Source organism: Polypterus senegalus, chromosome 7 (genome assembly GCF_016835505.1).
Source record: "Polypterus senegalus isolate Bchr_013 chromosome 7, ASM1683550v1, whole genome shotgun sequence".
NCBI lineage: Eukaryota > Metazoa > Chordata > Cladistia > Polypteriformes > Polypteridae > Polypterus > Polypterus senegalus.
Genome location: NC_053160.1, coordinates 139730409 through 139750147, shown reverse-complemented (window position 1 = coordinate 139750147; position 19739 = coordinate 139730409). Strand labels below are relative to the sequence as shown.

General features: G+C 39.5%; 1 protein-coding gene across 2 annotated transcripts in view; it reads right to left on the bottom strand.

The window, feature by feature from the left end:
• The window catches only part of LOC120532880 (X-linked retinitis pigmentosa GTPase regulator-like), a 359951-nt gene that overhangs the window by 38348 nt on the left and 301864 nt on the right, over positions 1-19739 (bottom strand). The gene's annotated exons all lie outside the window — the stretch shown is intronic.

Below are 19739 nucleotides of genomic sequence, written 5' to 3'. Positions count from 1 at the left end.
AATTACAGGAAAGTCTATACTGACTGCAATGTGTTAAAAAAACAATTTACTAATATTCCTCAATAAGAAATGCTGATATAATTTTGCTAACCCCAAGGATTTTCTACCACTTTTGTCCAATATCTGCTGTACAATATTGTTCCATTTTTCAATTTAGGCATTTCTATACTGGAATATAACTGCATTTATGTGGATTACTGCTCTACTCTACTATGTGAATTATTAAAAAATAACTCTAAGGAACCCTGTCTAGGTGTAAGTTAACTTTCTCGGCATAGTCACAAAACTGTAGTTAACAGAATAATACATATATCAGGAATTTAATTATCAAAACAAAAGCACAATCAGAAACTGATGCTATGAAACGCTATGTCATTATTTCAGGACACGTTTTTTTGTTATTTCAGGGCAATTTGTTGACTATTCATTGAATGTGAAATCCACGCTAGTATATGTTTAAATATCTGCATTTCACAGGACCGATTTTATTGAAATACTGAACAGGTTCTTTATGCTGGAATCACTTGTTTTGATGGTTGAAGGCTATGTGTTATTTTGGTGTGTAAACGTAATTTTCATTGCAGCATTTGGTCCTAAAACTGGTCTTATTTTACAAATGTGGAGCTGTGCAGTTATTTTTACAGCTTTTCTTTTTTTTTTGCTGTTTTTCACCAGCACAAAGTGCAAAACGAACTGTGTGAGATACAGTGGCCTAAGGGGCTTCTGTTTACTTTGGGACAGTTAGTACTTGACTGGAGTTATAGCTGCTTAACCTAAAGAAGAACATACTGTACATACCCTTAGAAAAAATAAAGCAAGATATAGAAACTATAATAGATTGAGAGTTGAGGGAGGGCAAAGTGTGCATTTAAAGAGTTACGGGAAGTCTGACCAAAATCAAAGCTAGACTATGCACCAGAAATTGTGCTAAAAAGTAAAAGTTTGGTTTGATATCATGAGGGATCAAGGAAGAGCCATGTAAGAAAGAGAACAGGACAAAGAGGTAAAACATAATGAGCTGCAGACAGAGCAGTCACACAGTGAGGTAAAGGTCAGGGGCATTTAAACGTTTTATTAACAGCTGATACAGGTGCTTAGAGAAATAATGACCATTGTTGCTTTAAATATATTTTCAAATGTACTGTATTTGTAGTAAAAATATGCTACTATCTGTGTAAGCCCATGCTGTAGAAAGCCCAGGCTCCTAGAAACTATTGAAATCATCAAAAAAAAAATTTTAATGCAGAGTTGGCGGTTTTGTTTTGCAGAGGTGCTCGTCCCCCTTGTCTATCAACAGCTAAGCGAGTTTCTCTCTCCTCAGAGGTTTTGTTTTGCTGATGTGCTCACCATGCTTGTGTATTAGCGGCTAAATTTGTCTTTCCTTGGTGGTTTCACTTTGGCCTCGTATTTCTTTCTTCTTCCGACTCATTAACTTGGGGCTGCCTTGCCGGCTTTTTGAGCTTCATGCTGTAGCTTTGTACTTCCGGGCCGGACAGACAGACACACACACTTCCATGCATAGATGTTTATATATAATATGCTTACTGGGTCTACTGTAAATATAATAACATTTTATTTACTTATATTACTATATAAAATGTTTATATTTACAGTAGACCCAGTAAGTATTTAGTTATATTACTATATCTCCTCCTCGAACCGCCACCTTATCATGATGGAGGGGTTTGTGTGTCCCAATGATCCTAGGAGCTCTGTTGTCTGGGGCTTTATGACCCTGGTAGGGTCACCCAAGGCAAACTGGTCCTGGGTGAGGGATGAGACAAAGAGCGGTTCAACCAAACCTCCTATGAAGAACAAAAACCTTGGATGACGTTTTCCCTCACCCGGACACGGGTCACCAGGGCCCCCCTCTGGAGCAAGGCCTGGAGTTGGGGCTTGATAGCGAGAGCCTGGTGGCCGGGCCTGCACCTATGGGGCTTGGCCGGGCACAGCCCGAAGAGGCAACGTGGATCCCCCTTCCTATGGGCTCAACACCTGTAGGAGAGGCCAAGGAGGTCGGGTGCAGTGAGTTGGGTGGTGGCCGAAGGCGGGGACCTTGGTGGTCCGATCCTCGGCTACAGAAGCGGGCTCTTGGGATATAGAATGTCACCTCTCTGAAGGGGAAGGAGACTGATCTAGTGCGCGAGGTCGAGAGGTTCCAGCTAGATATAGTCAGGCTCACCTCGACGCACAGCTTGGACTCTGGAACCAATCTCTCTGGACTCTCTACCACTATGGAGTTGCCCCTGGTGAGAGGTGCAGAGCGGGTATGAGCATACTTATTGCCCCCGACTTGGAGCCTGTTCATTGGGGTTTACCCCGGTGGATGAGAGGGTAGCCTCCCTCTGCCTTCGGGTGGGAGGACGGGTCCTAACTGTTGTTTGTGCGTATGTGGCGAACAGCAGTTTGGAGTACCCACCCTTTTTGGAGTCCCTGGAGGGGGTGCTAGAGGGCATACCTTCTGGGGACTCCCTTGTACTGCTGGGAGACTTTAATGCTCACGTGGGCAATAACAGTGAGTCCTGGAAGGGCATGATTGGGAGGAATGCCCCCCCCTGATCTGAACCTGAGTGGTGTTTTGTTATTGGACTACTGTGCTCGTCACAGATTGTCCATAACAAACACCATGCTCAAGCATAGAGGTGGTCATATGTGCACTAGGCACCAGGACATCCTAGGCCTCAGTTCGATGATCGACTTTGTGGTTGTGTCATTGGACTTGCGGCCACATGTCTTGGACACTCGGGTGAAGAGAGGAGCGGAGCTGTTAACTGATCACCACCTGGTGGTGAGTAGGCTTCGATGGTGGGGGAGGATGCCGGTCAGGCCTGGTAGGCCCAAACATGTTGTGAGGGTCTGCTGGGAATGTCTGGCAGAGTCCCCTGTCAGAAGTAGCTTCAACTCCCACCTCCAGCAGAACTTCGACCACGTCCCGAGACGTTCAATTGGGCCATGTTCCGTGCCTCTATTTTTGAGGTGGCTGACCGGAGCTGTGACCGTAAGGTGGTCGGTGCCTGTCGTAGTGGCAATCCCCGAAACCATTGGTGGACACTGGCTTTGAGGGATGCCGTCAAGCTAAAGCAGTGCTTCTCAATTATTTTCTGTCATGCCCCCCCCCCAGGAAGAAGAAAACATCTCGCGCCCCCTGCGCGACTATAAATAGTATCATTTGTCTATAAAATTGTTATAAGTACACCTCTGCATAACACTGTATCCTTATTAACGTATAAGAGAATAAAAAAGAAAGAAATATGGACCAATTTACAACAAAGAATAGCTTTATTAAATGTAACAGAAAAGATTTAAAGTGCATTCTAAATTCAAAAAAAATTTAAAAGAAAAATAAAAAAGCATGTTCCCCGAGGTCAAATGCGCCCCCCTTTGACGGAGCGGCTATTTGAGAAGCACTGAGCTAAAGAAAGAGTCCTACCAGACACTTTTGTCCTGTGGGACTCTAGAGGCAGCTAATAGGTACCGGCAGGCCAAGCTGAATGCGGCTTCGGTGGATGCTGAGGCAAAAACTCTGGCATGGGAGGAGTTTGGGAGGCCATGGAGAACAACTTTTGGATGGCTTCAAGGAGATTCTGGTCCACCGTCCGGTGTCTCAGGAGGGGGAAGCAGTGCAGTGTCAACACTGTATATGGTGGGGATGGTGCGCTGCTGACCTCAACTCGGGACATTGTGGGTCGGTGGGGGGAGTACTCTAAAGACCTCCTCAATCCAACTAACATGCCTTCCAATGAGGAAGCAGAGCCTGGGGACTCAGAGGTGGGCCCCCCATCTCTGGGAATGAGGTCACCAAGGTGGTCAAAAAACTCCTTGGCGGCAGGGCCCCGGGGTAGATGAGATAAGCCTGGAGTTCTTCAAGGCTCTGGATGTTGTAGGACTGTCTTGGTTGACATGTCTCCGCAACATCGCATGGACATCGGGGACAGTGCCTCTGGATTGGCAGACCGGGGTGGTGGTCCCCCTCTTTAAGAAGGGGGACCGGAGGGTGTGTTCCAACTACAGAGGGATCACACTCATCAGCCTCCCTGGAAAAGTCTATTCGGGGGTTCTGGAAAGGAGGGTCCGTCGGATAGTCGAACCTCGGATTCAGGAGGAACAGTGTGGTTTTTGTCCTGGTCACGGAATAGTGGACCAGCTCTATACCCTTAGCAAGGTCCTGGAGGGTGCATGGGAGTTTGCCCAACCAGTCTACATGTGTTTTGTGGACTTGGAAAAGGCATTCGACCGTGTCCCTCGGGGAATCCTGTAAGGGGTGCTCCGGGAGTATGGGGTACCAAACCCCCTGATAAGGGCTGTTCGGTCTCTGTACAACCGGTGTCAGAGCTTGGTCTGTATTGCTGGCAGTAAGTCAAACCCATTTCTAGTGTGAGTTGGACTCCACCAGAGCTGCCCTTTGTCACCGATTCTGTTCATAACTTTTAAGGACAGAATTTCTAGGCGCAGCCAGGGCGTTGAGGGGGTCTGGTTTGGTGGACACAGGAATGGGTCACTGCTTTTTGCAGATGATGTTGTCCTGTTTGCTTCATCAGGCCGTGATCTTCAGCTCTCTCTGAATCGGTTCACAGCTGAGTGTGAAGTGGCTGGGATGGAAATCAGCACCTCCAAATCCGAGACCATGGTCCTCAGCCAGAAAAGGGTGGGGTGCCCTCTTAGGGTTGGGAGCGAGATCCTGCCCCAAGTTGAGGAGTTCAAGTATAAAATCCAATGTCTGTCTGTCTGTATGTCTGTCCGCTTTTCACGAGAGAACTACTTAACGGATTTAGATCGTTTTTTTTCCTACAATTTGCTTGAATATTCCGGTTGATGGTGCAACTTCTCTCATTTCGCTATGAATAGTTCACTTGCGGTACTTGCAGTGGGCTGAGGGGAGTGGGTGTTGGGGGCTTCCTCACTCACTCGCCAGCTTTGGGGCATGTTCCTTAACTCTGCTTAGCTAGCGAATGAGAGAACAATTGAATTCAACTTTGTTAGATATTTAAAATAAAATGTTACTTAGGTCTTGATTAGTTTGAGTCCAGATATTGCCACAGTTTATGCCACATTGAAAAGATAGATTACAATTCAGATTGTAGATTGTGATTTTGTGTTAAAAAAGATTGTGATATGAGAATTTGGAAAGATCACCAACCCCTAATTTGAGTAATGAAGTTTTTAAATTTATGTAGGATTCATTAACCCTTGGCCAGCTACTTGGAAAGGGGTGACATGTTGGAGACCCCAGATCTAGATGGTAAAATGAAAAGCAGAACTGACAAGGTGGTCTTCTCTGAAGTTCTGCCTATGCCAATAAAAATAAAAAAGAGAAGGTCAGAAGGTTTAATACATGGCTCAAATTTTCTTGAAGAAGCAGTACAAGTGTATAGGACATTAGGGCACATGTTGGGCCAGCCTAGATCCATCATGCTGGGATGAGTAACATTTGAACCAGAGGAGAAGATTAGCAAGATTAAATGACAAGCCAGGTTTTAAAGTTCATGTGCAGGGAAAGGCAGTGATATTGATAGAAATTAGGTTTTATGGTTTAAATGGCAGAAATACATTTGATGGCTATAAGTGACTGTTATTGCCTTATGTTTCGACCTAAAATAAGAACTATATTATAGAAAAGTGGAGGCATTCTTGGATCCCAAACAGGTACAGAAGGTCAGATGTAGATCTAATGTGATTATTTTAACTGATAGACCTTTATACCAGCTTTTTAGTACACAAACATTCCAATTACATTCTTTTTAAGAGAATCAAAACATTTTGTAAAGAATAAACATAATTATTCTTATTAAAAAATGTATTCACTCAATTCAAAAACAGTGTGTCACCCTTTAATTCCAAATCAGTCAGTGGCTATAATACCAAAGCTTCCAAGCCTTTTTTTGTTCTCTTACTTTATTTAAAGAGAGACCAGGTTGAACAAGATCAATAACATCGTAAATTGACAATATATCTGAAATGAAAGTTTACCGTCTATCGCTGATGACTTTGGAAACTACAATATTTCTGAAGTAAATGAAAATGCAGTGCAGAGCTGGGTCATCATAGGCTATGACTTCCTGTTCCTATTCCTGTCTATTATACAAAATAATTTTTTTAATTGTTGGTCTTGCATTTTAAGCGTGAAAGATGAAGTTTTATATGTTTAATGCAATAATTCCAAGAATTGTCCTCTTCAAATAAATCCAATCTGACATGCTACACTTTCCTGGATCATGGAATAAGATAAAGTTTTTTCTTTTCTGAGCTTCTTCCATTTTTTTTACATTTCTGTATTGGGGCACCATGAATCTTGTCTTCTAAGGTATTGATTACAGTGTGGAAGTTGACCCGGACACAGACAGGCGGACATGTTGTTTTCAAACCACCACACGTTTATTTACAATATTTACAACAATAGTTATGGTCACACAGACCCAGTTAAATGGTCACACAGACCCAGTCACGTGCACAAACCCCAATTCACAGTCCTGGCCTCACAATGCCTTTCTTCGGGCCGCCTCCACACCTCCTCTGTGCTTCGTCCTTCCTCCTCCCGACTCCAGCCTCGAATGAATGGAGACGACCCCTTTTATTCAGTACCCGGATGAGCACCAGGTGTTCCCGGCATTCCTCCCTTGGCCACGCCCCAGCGTGGCGGAAGTGGCGGCTGTCCTCCCAGCAGCTCTCCGGGTAACGTCCAAAGTCTTCCCCCCAGCACTTCCGCCACACCAGGCATTGGGGCGCCTCCTGGCGGTGATCACGGGCCCCTACAGGGTGGAGCTTTCATGCCCTGTACCCGTGGCCCCCAGAAGGCAACCCCCACGTGATCCAGGGTGGGCACAGACCAACATCTGGTCCCTCATGACATCCCGGCCGGGTCATGGCCCCTGGCATCCCTGACAACAGGCATTAAACATAACCACTGTATCAAGTGAATTCAATGTCCAATATTCCAAAATTGAGCTATACTGTATTATCAAGAAAACATAAACAGTGTTAAATTCTACACTATTTCAGTAAACCGCAAAGTAATAAACCAGCAGTGTTCAAGCTGAGGATGAATGCATACTAAAAAAGAAAATGCAAAAGAAGAAATCTGCTTCGATTTGTATGGTGGGGCGACTTGTCCACTTTTTAAGTACTACTTTAAAATGCTTCCTTCCAAGCTCCCATATCTATCTGTATCTTCTGCAACCTTGGCTTCTGTCTTCCACCATTGATTATTTGATCCAAAGCTTTCAGCCAACTCCACAGTATTCAAAATACAAAGAACAAGTTACTTGAAATTGCGATCTTAGGTCAGTTCTTGGCCAAGATCTGAACTCAACTTTTTATCTGATACACCAGAGTGCATCACCCTTTAGTGGCTTGTAAATAACCAAATCCAATGTAGCATTTAAATGGCTTCCAGTCTATTTCTCTTAAATGGGCAACATGGTCTCTCTCTGACCATTCAGGAGACTCCACCCTGGCTCCTAATGATATGAAGCAAACAAAACTGAAATAAGTGAATTTCTGCATAGAGTTTACATCTGTAAGTATTTTTCTGTGATTGTCTGTGTGTGTATTATGATCTCCAATGGTTGTTGATTTTTAATTTTATACTGTTTGAGATTTTTTTCAACTGTTTTTAAATTTTGTTTTAATTTATATTTCATGATCTTTTTGTTGCATCTTTGATGACATCATCCACTGTTGGCACTGTGCTGGTTGATTTGTTGGCCTACACAGTGATGTTCATATATCAATTTGATGACAAACTAGTTGCCATATATCTTAAGAGCAATGAGTTACTGTACCTTCTTGTCCGAAATATTCCTAAAAAATAAATTCTTTCTTAAGGACTGAAATTTTTGCTTGGTTTAGAATTTCCAGTATGTTACTATGTCTCCTGTTTTGCTCTATCGTGAAAGTTTGCAAGATTCCTGTAGTCTTATGGTTTCATTGTCTGGTTTGCATATTTAAACTCTGACACTTTTTTATAAGAGTTGTTCTTGTTGGTCACAGTTTGTGAATGTGGCCCGAGTTTGGCTGCCAAACCAGACAGAATTGTAGCCTATGCCACTGGTTCAAAACACAGGTTTCAACCAACCTTCTGCAGTACAGAAAAGGTATTCACATTTTCATTTTGTAAACTGTGCTTTAATCATACAGCTTTGTTTGAGGGAAATTGAAGGAAACCATTCATGTACTTGTATCCAACCGGATTAATAATTTTTTGGTCAAGTTTGACTTCTGTGATATCACTTGCATTTTTTTTTTCATATGCAATCTGGGAAACACTTTTCCACTAAAGGTAGCAGGCTGGTGAAAAATAATGGATACATAAGCCAGAAACCTGCTGGTAAAAGTAATTAAAAAATTCACTAAGATTCTCCTGGGTAAAAGCAATTTTTAGTCCTTGGATCAGCGTGTTTAAATTTCCTGTCAAAAAACACCATGTTGTATTTCACTTTTGAAAGGCAATACATTAATTACTGTTTTCTGTGACATGAATAACCTTCTTCCCAATGGCAGATGTTTGTGACATGATAGGGCTACATAATTTCTTTTTGTATTGCCTTTTAATGCCTTCAACCACTCAAATTCTCAAAAATTCATGAACAGTGGTAGACTTGATAAAGATAAGATCACAATATCTGTCATCAATCCTAGTTCGTATGCTTGACTGCTCCTTTAATGCACATATAGAAACATTCCAAACACTAACATGTTCTTGATGCTTCATTATTTTTTTATGGAAACAAAGCCCTTCAATCACTTTCATTAAATTGAACAATATACTCCTTCCATGCATAATCACAATGTACAATTCTGAAGAAACAGAATTTTCTGGCACACTTTGTAACTGCAGTATGATACAGAAAAAACTAATGCTAAAATGTACTTAACAAGCTGCATATATACATTTTTGATATAATATTAATTTAAAGTTTTATTCAACTGCCTTTAATTAGATTAAACCCATCTGGACAATGGATAGATGTATTTTAAAAAGGCAGCACTTTTCTAATAGCAGCTTATTGCGGTGGCTCTCAATGGCATGTTAAGATGTACCTATTTTTCTGATAACACTGGACAACAACTTTTTTCAAAAGATTTGCTTTCTAAAAATAATAGGTGGTTATGAAAGATAGTTTCAAGCTAAACACAAATATACATTAAATTTGTAGCTTAGGAACTTGGAGAAACATGAAACTAACTTTTTTTGAACTTAGTATATTTTAATTGATGCTGACACGTAGTTCAACTCAGCCTAATAAATGTTTTCTTGCTGATCTTCATTTGTACTCATCATTTGATGTTTCTCATTTCAGAATCCAACAAAAGTCAGCCAGCATTGATAGATTCCACTTGCACTGATACTGCTTTTCCGTTGTTGCAAAGTCCTGGTGAAACATTCCACCGTATTCATCACTGTTTGCTTCAAGATTAACAGGAAAGAAGTCCAAGTGTCATTGCAGAAAACTAGTCTTTACTGACTAGTTGCACTTCATAGTTTTGTATGTTGAAGCATGCTGCCAACCAGCTGGGCATAGTTTGGTGCTTCATATTTTCAAAAAAAAATTGTCATCAACATCCTTGAATGCCTTATATGTAATTCCTTCTGGCCCCACTAGTCGATCTTCAGAATGCTTGTCATTGATGACATGCATGATTTGTGGACCTCAGCTATTCATGGCAAAATCCATCTCAGATGTTGAAAGCCTTCAATTTTCTTGATCATTGTTTTCACAAAATGTTTTGTGAGACCAAGTATTATATGAAGAGGGCACAAAAATATCCATGTTGGTTTGATTAGTAGTTTATGTCCCACACTTTAAGGCCCTGGAATCAAATGATAATGAAACAACCAGACATTTTTAATGTAATACGTCTCTTTAGTAAGTTTGTTTGATTTGCAAATGAAACAACATCACTTGGTATATCTGAGGTGCATTTGTAGTAGCACTACTTTTAGGTCTTAACAGATGTTCCAGTTGTAGTTGTTGTACTGCATATGCTTCAATAACAGTTCCATGCTTTCATAGGTTTCTTTCATGTGTACTGCATAGTCAATAGGTATAGAAAGGGCATATTGCCATTGTATACCAAGACAGCTTTCAGGCTTATTAGTGAAAAATCAATAAAAAGATGCCATTGTTGTGAATCATACTTACAACCCTGTGATAAGAAGAAGTCCTTGGTGGTGCAAGTTTAAAGATAATGCAGTGCATTTGTGCTCAGTGTGTGGCGTAGGTAAGTGGTAGTGAGGAAGAGTGTCTCCATGGTGTAGGTGCAGAGATGTGCTGTAGCCAACTGTTTCATTAGTGCTCTGGGTTTTGTTATTACACCAACTGTGTTTGCAGAGGCAATTTAAAAAGAGTAGTAAAGGAATAGAGGTGAAAAGAGGCTTTGGAAAGGAAACTAAAGAAGACACATATGAGCGGGCAACTGATCAAAGGCAGTGTGGTAAGGGCCCTGTGCAAGAATAAAGACATGGTGCTCCAAGGAGTGCACATTTACACATTTGGGTTTTGAACCCCATGAGACTGATAGAGTGAAAATAAAAGTACTTTTCACAATTTAAAACCATCTCTCTTGTGTAAGAGTCCTCATTGCACTGGCTTATCTTGGTTCAAACTGCCTAGAGCCATGGAGTCAACCCAGACCTTCACAAACCCAGGCTAAACAAAACAGCTTACTTTGTGGGCGGTATATTAGTAGACTTGAAATATGATAACAAATCACAAAAATAGGCATTAAAATGAAAAATGATAGGACACTTTAAAGGTGTTTTTTTCAACAGCAGGCTAAAATCCATAAGCTACACCCAAAGTTGCTCAAGAATCAAAATCTTTATTGTCCAAAGTTATTGGTTCACCTTCTGTGTCTGCCTGTTGGTTTTAGTATTAACAGGTATGCATGTACAACAGAACTCAAGTAGAACAAATTAAGTAACTTTGATGCTATGATCCAGATTTGCAATGAGAGGTAGAGTGACAATCACCTTGTCATGGAGTATGAGATTCTGGAAAGAGTGTGGCAAAACTTGAGTGAAATTAAACTGCTGGGGGAAAAAAAGACACCTTCACAGACAGAAAGATGAAGAGTCACTATAGCAGATATAATTCTTTGGCTGAATTTACTCAGGTGGTTTATTTTAAATTTCAAAAGGGAAGAAGAAACAATCTTGTGTTTTGAGTGTCCAATGGTAGTGATCACTACTTAAGCACAGAGAACCGATATACGCATATGACACCAATAGCATTGTTTAAACCAAAGAACAGCTAATCGTTCTGTAAAAAAACAGCACTGTTTTTTGCAGAAATCTCCAGCTATCCTTGAAGAACTGAAAAAGTGTAAGAAAGAGGAAATACAAACCTTACTACCCTTCTCTTGATATGGGAATTATAAGATCACATAAAATTAAGTTTGAAGAACTTGTGGCATTGAAGAGAAATGAAAAGGATTATCCTGAATGTTGCTTCGTTTGTTTCATGGAAACAGGTTACTGGATCAAATTTCTGACTGACGACAACAAATAAAGGCTTCCGGATTGTCCTGAAGATACTTTGCACTGATAAGAGGTAAGATGGTATATTTCTGTGTTTCTTAACAACAGATGGTGTAATCTTGACCATATTACAGTTAAAGTTAAAGTTAATGAGTCTGTAGTTTGGAAATTAAACAATTGGTTTATGTTCATTCCACTTCCCTTAACAATTTTTACCCATCATTGTTATTGTGTACAAATTGTTATTGCTGTGCATAACCAGACTTCTATGACATAGCAAAAGTGTCAGGCTTCATGTGCTTTGTTACTGTCAGGCACAGTACCCAGTTGCTTTCATAGCTTTTACTAGTGGCTTTAATCATGTCCCCCTTTCCTCTACTGTGCCAGTACTGATAAAGTGTACTGAGTGCTCAACCAGAGGAGGTTGCACTTTTACCTGCTGTAAGCTAATGTTAAGGGTGCTTATAGTTCCACAGCATTTCTACCCGTAGAGAGGTCAAATCACAAAATGGTGTTTCTTCTGTCTATTCATTTACCACAGTTGAAAACAGTGAATACTAGGACAGTAGGGTGATCTACACTGATGAAGCCTTAATGAATGTTGTGGGACAGCAGATTAGCAAGTGAATGTTAGTATAATCCAAAATATATATATAGAGAAAGAGAGCGAGAAAAAGAGAACAGAAGGGAACTCTATGTCAGTAATGGCCTAAGTCAGCTTCACTATCTTGTATTGCATGGCAGCCCTGAGCTAAGAAGGTGTAATATCAGGATCTTATGTAGCATGTAAGGATAGACTCCACTGAGCATCCCATAAACTGGTTGGATTAGATGAGGGCATCTGAACTTTCTTCAACATCTGAGAACTTAAAGGCATAGGTGAGTTTTCTTAAGATAACTGCCTACTTAACTGGCATACCAAGGTTTGTATGGCCACAGAGCTACAGTATGTGTCAGAACAGGTGGGCAGGAATTTGGGACCACAAGGAACTACTCTGTCTCACATTTTATTACACCTTAATACTTCCCATTTAAAATCAAATTTGTATATATGCGATCAGAAACAGTTCTTAATAGGATCTAAAGGAGGAATACAGAGGATGACTTTGTGAAGAAGTGGTTTAACCATTATATTAGCAAAGCTAAAACTATATTACGAGAAAGAAAGGATTCTCTGACTTTCATTAACAAAAGTTAATTATCACTGGTAGGCAATAGGTGATTGTTAATGTTTAGCACTTCCCATATATATACAAACTAGCAAAATACCCGCGCTTCGCAGCGGTGAAATACTGAAGGGAATGATTACTTGATCAGTAAACAAAGTATAAAATACCTATACAATAAGTATAACAATCGTAATAAACGAACAATATAACTGCGGAGAACCCGTGGATTAAATAAAAAGGCTGCTAATTCAGCGAAGCAAAGAAAAACGACGGCCTTATATGGCATTTGTTTATAAAATAGCGGAGAAGCTATGTAAAGGCTGCTTGACAAAAAAACAGAGCAGCGGCTTATATGGGCAGGCAGTCAGCGAAAGAAGGGAAGCAATAAATAACTCTAATCGTAATAAAGGAACAAAAAAATATCAGAGAGTCCGCGGATTAAATAAAGGAAATGGGTATTTGAACAGTAAAGTAAGTCTAAAATAGCTACACAATAACTGTAACAATCGTAACAAATGAACAATAAAATAGAAGAGAACCCGTGAATTAAATAAAACGGTTGCTTCATTGGTGAAGCAAGGAAAAAGGACTTTCTTATATGTCGTTCGTTTTTAAAACAGTGCAGAAGCTGTGAGAAAGCTGCTTCCTTGGCGAAGGTCGTAAACGAAAGAAGACACCGCAGTGAACACAGAAGAGAACCCGTGGATTAAATAAAACCTACACAATAACTATAAAAATCGTAATAAATGAACAATGAAACAGCGGAGAACCCGTGAATTAAATAAAAAGTTTGCTTCGTTGTTGAAGCAAGGAAAAAGGACTTTCTTATATGTCGTTCGTTTTTAAAACAGTGCAGAAGCTGTGAGAAAGCTGCTTCCTTGGCGAAGCTCGTAAACGAAAGAAGACACCGCAGTGAACACAGAAGAGAACCCGTGGATTAAATAAAACCTACACAATAACTATAAAAATCGTAATAAATGAACAATGAAACAGCGGAGAACCCGTGGATTAAATAAAAAGGCTGCTTCGTTGGCGAAGCAAGGAAAAAGGACTTTCTTATATATCGTTCGTTTATAAAACAGTATAGAAGCTGTGAGAAAGCTGCTTCCTTCGCAAAGTAAGGAAACGACTGAAGAGACCGCGGGGATGCGGTAAGTGTTCGGCAAGGCAGCTGAAGCGCTGCATTATGGGATCTGTAGTTTATTGTGTTACCAGCGCTTCATATCCCCAGGCCATTAATAACAATAATACAGTATATAAAATGATCTCGCGGGCCGGATATAATTACACGCCGGGCCGGATGTGGCCTAGGGCCTTGAGTTTGACACATATGGACTAAATAGAACTTGAAAAGATATATTTTTTCGTACATCGAGCCCGCGTGCTATTGTGGTTTTGCCTGCATGCCTCAATAAGTTATCCTCCCCTCGCTCTTACTTTTTTACCGTTCATCTAATGAATACACTGAGTATGACTTTACCAAAACAATCATTGATGGCGAATAAAGTATCCATTATTCGAGTATGTAGATCGGGGTATATATATACATATATATATACACGCGTATCGCAGCGGAGACGTAGTGTCTTAAAGAAGCTATGAAAAAGAAAAGGGAACATTTTATAAATAACGTAACATGACTGTCAATATACAGTAATTGTTTTGTGAGTTTTACTGAGTGTTGCTGTCATCAAGGATTTGATTATCATTATTTCTTTCAATCAGGTTTGTATTTGTAGGATGTGTTGTGTTCAAGTTACATTCCGTGTTTGTCAATCGTTGTAAAGATGACAGGTTTCATTCATCGATTCGTTTCTTACTGCATCAATAAACAGCTCGTCTTCTTCTTTATCTGAGACCCGACACACTGCATGCACGGGTTATTTTTTTTTACACTGTCTTCCTTTAGCGGGACACTGACTTTTTCCACCGTGTGCTTTGTTTCCACAGTAGCTGCATTTATGAATATGCTTGTATGTATCAGACGCTTCATATTTTTTGCTGCCTTTTCAATTGTGTAATTCGTTTTGTTCAGCTCTTTGGAACTGTTGCTTTTGTCTGTGCACTGCGTCAGTTCACGTGAGCCGCTCGGTGTACATGCATCGAAGTTTCCCAGCTGTGCTGGTGCCATGTCGTGCTATGTCCATGGCTGTATCTAATGTTACCGAAGTCCCGGCACTTAAAACTTTCTCTCGCAGTTTTGCTGAGTTTGTGCCAAACACCACCCTGACCATCTCATCTTCCTCTGCATAAGCACAGTCCTTCACCCGTGAATATTTACCCGTGGCAGTTTGCTATTGGATTGCCGCTGACGGACGGCCTTATATGGGTAGGCACTAAATTACAAACGCCAGCGGCAGCCTGTCTATGAACTTAATTTAAAGTTTAGGTTTACATCGTGCTTTGTTTCCGAAGTAGCAGAACTCATGAATATGGTTGTATATGTCACTCGCTCGCTTCTTATTGTTTCGCTGCCTTCTCAATTATATAATGCATGTTTTCTTCAGCGCTTTTTGAGCCTCTTCCTGGTTTTCTACGTACTGCGTGATTACGTGGAAGGCGTGATGATGTCACACGAAACTCCGCCCCCACAGCTTCCAGTTATGACCATTACGTGTAGAATTTCGATATGAAACCTGCCCAACTTTTGTAAGGAAGCTGTAAGGAATAACCCTACCAAATTTCAGCTTTCTACCTACACGGGAAGTTGGAGAATTAGTGATGAGTCAGTCAGTCAGTCAGTCAGTGAGTGAGTGAGTGAGTCAGTGAGGGCTTTGCCGTTTATTAGTATAGATAATTCATGTAAAGGAAAATCGCATTGATTATAGTCTGCGATATAAAAATGCAAACTAAAGTTTAGGTAAAGAATCCCATGTTTCCCCTAAGAGTAGTAAACATTGAAATCAAAAAACAATTATTTAGTGCTTTACTTTTCCTAAATCTTTTCAAAAAAACTAACAATCATGGAATCACCATATACTTATTTTAGCTTTTTGACGCAGAGGCCAACATACTCCCACTGTATATGCTACAACTGCTGCTATTTTGTTGAACCATAAAAAACACGGTTCACTGGTTCCTGTCTGGCCTCAGCAGGTGTGTGTCTGCTTGTGGTAGGTCAAGTGTGACAAACACAATGGTCGCAGATCTTCCAGTCTTCTGCTCAAATACTTTTTCTACTTACTCCATTCCTCCCAGTGGTAGACATCCAGCAAATTGTTACCTTTCATTTTACCATCACTTTGATTTCTGTGTGGTTTTATTGATGCACAGTGGTTCCCAAACTTGGTCCTGGGGACCCCACTGTGGCTGCAGGGCTTTGCTCCAACCAGTCTCATAATCAGTGATAACAATTGATGATAACTGATCTCATTTAATAATCTGGTCTTTTTTTCCTCTTCACTCATCCTACATTCAGAAAGGCACAGCAGTATGATTTTTAGATTTATAAGAAACTGAGAAATCTTTCTGTTTTTGCTATAACTTTAAATGTTTAACTCTCTTTTGTTGATTTCATATTATTTTGCCCTTTTTCTGCACAGTTTAGATCTGAATAATGACAATTAAAAACAAGCAGAGCATACAAACAAACACAAACATGACTGAACAATGAAAGACTGCAACTACTTTAGGGTCAGACCACTACTTAGTAAATAATGGATCAAATAACCAGAACAACTGAACAAGGAGAATGAAAATCAAGATGAAAACATTATTAAAAGAAAAGAAAACCTGCATTATTCCCATATAACTGCTTAGTACATTTTAATAAACACAATTTTACCAAACTTAGTTTTGTAATATCTATATTGTCCCCAAAGCACGTAGAAACTCAATAATAAACTAAACTGACATAAAATACACAGACAACAATATTAACATACAGCAAATGACTGTAATAATCAAAAACAATCAAAAAAGACATTTGTGCTTAAGATGGGTAGAAACCCTCACACATAACGCTAATCACTGAGTCACTGCAGAAAACAAAAAACGTCAATTTACAAAGTGATTACAGCACTGTATTAACCACTGTAGTAGTATAAAACCTGATAGTGTTCAAGATTAGAATGTGGTATATGAAATTAAGTTTGTTTTTGAAAAGTAAGTATATTAATTAGTTTCCTTCTTAAATATTGTAAATAACAATACAATACAAAGGTGCTATTTTTTCAATATAAATTGGAGTGTGGCTTAAATGGAACAAGGGCACTGCAAACTAGAGACAAGCACCCGATTAGTCACTTGAGCCAATGGAAGGATGAGCACATTGACTATAATTTCCTTCTCTGTAAAGTGCAATGGTTTTGCTGATGAGCAGTCACTTATGAAAGGCACACAAAATTTACTTAGCCCTGCCTGACCTAAGATAATTAGTTATTGACATGACTTGTAAAGGGAAGGGGATATAAATGACCAGGAGGAAGAGCTCAGTGACCAGGTTTCTGCGAAGCACGCTGACCCACTGAGATACAGCTGGTAGACCTCTGCCAAAAGCAACAAGCTAAAACTATGCATGCTGACAAGCCATTAATTTTCTGTGCTATATTATGATTCATCATTTCAATTCAAGGAAAATATCAAGATTTATGTGCCTTTTTTTTAATTCTGGAAAAAAGCATCATAGAATATTAACCATACTTTGTTTCAGTTAAAATGTTCTTTTTGACTGTCACAAGACCTGTTCTTTTGTTGTGCCAACCTATGAAATTGAATGTGCCGCTTCATTGCTCATAACAAGCGATATTAATTCGTTTATACTTTACTGTTTTAAAATGGTTGGAAAGATAGAGACATCAATTCTATTAAACAAATTAATTCCATGCAAGAACTGTAAAAGTCAAGTTGCAGAGGGGGTTACATTAAATAATGTGCTAGTTAATGGTGTTAGAGGCACGCTTTAAAAATAAATTACCCATAATACCCTCCGTACGTTAGGCTATAAATGTATTTTTGTTCCCTGCTAAAAGCAAATGCCTACTTGGCACTCCTCTGAATCCCATTTTCTTTGTATGTTTTGATTAATACTACTTGGGGTAATTTACACTGCCTGGTCTAGGTTCACTAACCCCACTGTAAAATAATGAGCCTTCAAGAATAAAAAATATGCTCCCTACAAACTAGCATATTCAGAGGAGGCTCTGAACATATTCAAATGAAATGAGAAAATGAGGCCTTCACTGATTAAATTTGCTAGAAAGTGAAACTTGCTGCTTTCCATCTGTATTTAACTGTCAGCTCCTGGCTCCAACAACCGGCCATGCCTTCAACCTTTTTTGCATGTGTGTTCTATAAATATATGTTCTTCTGTGATTTTGTGGCATATATCTATGCAAAAGCAGAGGTCTTAAGGGATCCTAGCAGCAAGCAGGCTGCAGCCAATAGCAGCACAGTTTTGCTCATCATACAGTGTCCTTTGCAAAGAACCAGCACTCATAGATTATAAAATATGTTACATGATTTAGCTCAGCTTGTCAGGAGAGAAAAATTTCAGGCATATGCAAGGTAATAAATTGTAATACATGCCGCATATGTTTGACTTGTAACCCTTGGCATTTTGAAACAGAATTCTATTCAAGAATTTCATTTTGGAGCACAGGAAAGACTAAATGTACTATTCTTTTTTTGTTCATAGAAATTTTTCAACTTCTATTTTTTTAAATAGCAAAAAAAAAAAAGTCTTTAAGGAATTTTAAAATGTTCTGTGCACCTGCATGAGGTTTATTAAGAGTTTGATGACTCTATTTTTATCTTTTCTTATCATACAAGTGCCCCTAGATTAGTCAGTTCAACAATGAAGTGCATTTCTATAGTTAGAGGTGGGGTGACAGATCCATGAGTTGAAACTCGAAGCCAGATGTTCCTTGTTTCATTGAACTTGAGATGGTAAATCCTGTTGCCAAAAGCAAAAAGTTGCAGCTAGGTGTTTCCTCACTCCATTAAGGAGAATTTAGTCATTATTGCAAATGAGGTGCAGATTATATAGGTAGTCATCCATGCTCTGCAAAACCCAATGTTAAATTTCCCTGCAAACTGTGTTCACCATCCCATGGCAATGATTTCAACCAAGCATCCTCTGTGGTATGAGGAAGAAAAAGGTTTTAGGGCTGGCAAGTCCTACAATCTTGGACATTCTCTATTACAATACTGGAGCAATAAACCTTAAATCAGTTTACAGTGAGGAGGCTGAGTTGCTCCTAAACTAACCACAATCAAAACCGCCCCTACACCACATACTTCTGAAGCACATTCATGTATTCATCCAATCAGGAAATCAAACAGCTATGGAATTGATAGTACATAGTGCTATTAAGTGTTAGGTTAAAAAAAGTTTTTGTTTTATCATAAATATTTATTAAAAGTGAATGAAAGTAGATTGGCCTCCCCATTCAAGGCTGTTTCCTACCTTGTGCCAGAGTTGCACTTCGGCCAGTGCAACTCTGAAGTGGATTAAACAAATTTGATGAGTGGATGACTGAAAGGTGCATGTTCAAAATTAACTGAGCTTTTGTTTAATATTTTGTGGCTCATATATTAGCTGGTATGATAGTGACCTAGTGTCAGTGGCTTATATTGTCTTTATCTTGAAGGCTTTCTACATTTTCTTCCTAATACATTTTGTTTCAGCTATTCCACAGCTGTTAACTGTTATATGAACTATCTGGTTTGGGATTAGCAACATTGGTCTGTTCCTTACCTAATCTGTTTTATTGGTTCATATACTGGAAGATTCAGGATCACTGTTGTGCTAGTGGAACCAATGATCGCTCTTGTTAAAAAGAACCTCTTGTTCTTTTCAATAATATATCTTCAAAGTGTGACATCTAAATCCTTGGGAAAAAAGAGTGTTTTTACGATTGTTTTTATCATTATTTTGTTGATGAATTGTAATGATTGTTTGCTTGTTTTTAAAGACCTCTGCTATTTTGGAGCTTTGAACACAGTCTGATGCTAAACAAATGATGTGCATGCTACATGGCATACAGCATCATGATAGACATCCTATGAAAGATGTCTGCTAACATAAGACATCATTGGAATTTAGAGAATTAGAGGACAGACTGAGCTAGAGTATTGTGTTCAAACAATTTACA